Below are 2,740 nucleotides of genomic sequence, written 5' to 3' on the forward strand. Positions count from 1 at the left end.
CCTTCATGCATCACAGCCTTGTTGTGTTGGAGGGTCTTGTGTGACTCAATGAAGCTATGAGCCGTGCCATGCAGGGCCACGCAGGATGGAAGGGTCATAGTGGAGACTTCTGACAAAACGTGGTGCACTGGAGGAGGGAATTGCAAACTACTCCGGTATGCTTGCTTCGAGAACCCCATGAATAGTATGAAAGGACAACTTAGCAGAGTGAACGTCATCCCCAGATTCCAGAGGAATGCGTGGTCAGCACAGCCCTCTGACCAGTGCTGCTCAAAGTGGGGTCCAAGAACGAGCCCACCACCCCTTCATTTATGTTCAGAAATTCTACCATCTGACACTGGCCAGCTTTGGTTGCAGTGGGTCTCAAAGTCCACAGGTCTGATGTACTCGTACTGAGCTGTGATAGCTTTTTAAGATAATAAAAATAAAGCTTGTCCTTCACCAAAGGTAGTGAGAAACACTGCTTTCATTGATGTCCTTCAAGGCCCTTCTCTCAGCATCCTAGGGCTGCTGCAGTACAGCACGACAGGCTTTCACTTGCTGTGGCCCTCAGGCCACTTGGGTGCCAGTAAGTGCACAGAAGGTAGATTAAGCTGTAAACATTTTAAGCATATATATCTCCCTAGGTAGGAGTGGTGGAAAATGAGTCTCCAGACTAACCTTCCAGGAACAGCGCCCTGAGCTAAGCTGCAGAACTGGCCTGATGGAGAACCACCAGCACTGGGCTGGCGTCACCCAGCAGTTTCTATTCTCACCAGAAACCAGCCTCTGCACCACACCTTCACCAAACACTCAAGCCCTGAATGCTGGACAATGACCCCATCCTTGCAAGCAAACTGGACTCTACACCTCCCTCTCCCCTTTTCAACACCTACACAAGCATATCTTATTATTGCTTGTTGCTGTTCAGTCACTAAGTCGTGTCCAACTCTTTGTGACCCCATGGAATGCAGCATGCCAGGCTCCCTTACCCTTCATTATCTCCCAAAGTTTGCTCAAACTCATTTCCACTGAGTCAGTGATGCTATCTAGCCATCTCATCCTCTGCTTCCCCCTTCTCTTTTGGCCTTCAATCTCCTGAGCATCATGGTCTTTTCTGATGAATTGACTTTTAACATCAGGTGGTCAAAGTGTTAGAGCTTCAGCTTCACCATCAGTCCTTCCAATGAATATTCAGGGTTGATTTCCTTTGGTGTGATCGCCTTGCTGTCCAAGGAACTGTCAAGCATCTTCTCCAGCATCACAGTTCGAAAGCATCAATTCTTCAGCACTCAGCCTTGTTTATGGTCCAACTCTTGCATCTGTACATGACTACTGGAAAAACCATAGCTTTGATAGTACAGACATTTATTGGCGAAGTGATGTCTCTGCTTTTTAATACACTGTCTAGGTTTGTCATAGCTTTCCTTCCAAGGACCAAGCATCTTTTAATTTGGTCCTACAGTCACCATCCACAGTGACTTTGGAGCCCAAGAAAATAAAGTATGTCACTGCTTCCATTTTTTTCCCCTTATATTTGCCATGAAGTGGTGGAAGCCTGGACTTATTCCAGAAACTCAAAGGAGCCTGAGAACAGAGTTCTATAACTTCTTTTTTGAGAGTACAGGTCTTGCAAGGAAAGAAATTCTCCATACACAACAAGGGGAGAAGGCAATGGCACCCCACTCCAGTACTGTTGCCTGGAAAATCCCATGGATGGAGGAGCCTGGTAGGCTGCAGTCCATGGGGTCACCAAGAGTCGGACACGACTGAGTGACCTCACTTTGACTTTTCACTCTCATGCATTGGAGAAGGAAATGGCAACCCACTCCAGTGTTCTTGCCTGGAGAATCCCAGGGACGGGGGAGCCTGGTGGGCTGAAGTCCATGGGGTTGCACAGAGTTGGACACGACTGAAGCGACTTAGCAGCAGCAGCAGCACAATCAGAAAACATAGAAATGTCCTTTGCAATTACATCAGATTTTTAAATACTTAATACCAAGAATAAGAATGCAAATGATTTCATTATTGATTTTGCATATTAATTACATGTAGCAGTGATAATATTTTAGATATCTTGTGTTAAGTAAATAGATGATTCAAATTAATTTCAACAACTATTTTTGTTTTATAATGTAGCTACTAGAAAATATATAATTGTACTTGGGGCTTGCATTATATTTCTGCTGGACAGTGTAGCTCCAGATGAAGTATGACCTCAGAATATAACACCTAGATAGTGTCACCAATGTGGAAGGATGGACTGTATAATTAGGGGTGGTGGGATAACTGGCTTCTTAAAAAGTCTCATAAAATCCCTACTTCACTCCATTACAAAAAAAATTTCAGATGGATGAAAGACCTAAATAGGGCTCTTCTGGTGGCTCAGAGAGTAAAGAATCTGCCTGCACTTCCGGAAACCCAAGTTGGGTCAGGAAGATCATCTGGAAAAGGGAATGGCAACCCACTCCAGTATTCTTGCCTGGAGAATTCCATGGACAGAGGAGCCTGGCGGGCTATAGTGCACGGGATTGAAAAGAGCTGGACGTGACTGAGCAACTAACTTTCAAAGACCTAAATATAAACTCAGACTTTTAGAAGAACATAAAGAACACAATTGTCTTAGTTTGTTGGGGTGTATATCCAAATACCAGAGACTGGGTGGCTTATATGGAGAAGGCAATGGCAAGCCACTCCAGTACTCTTGCCTGGAAAATTCCATGGATGGAGGAGCCTGGTGGGCTTCAGTCCATGGGGTCTC

This window comes from Bison bison, unplaced genomic scaffold, assembly GCF_000754665.1.
Source record: "Bison bison bison isolate TAMUID 2011002044 unplaced genomic scaffold, Bison_UMD1.0 scf7180017864191, whole genome shotgun sequence".
In the NCBI taxonomy this organism is placed as follows: domain Eukaryota; kingdom Metazoa; phylum Chordata; class Mammalia; order Artiodactyla; family Bovidae; genus Bison; species Bison bison.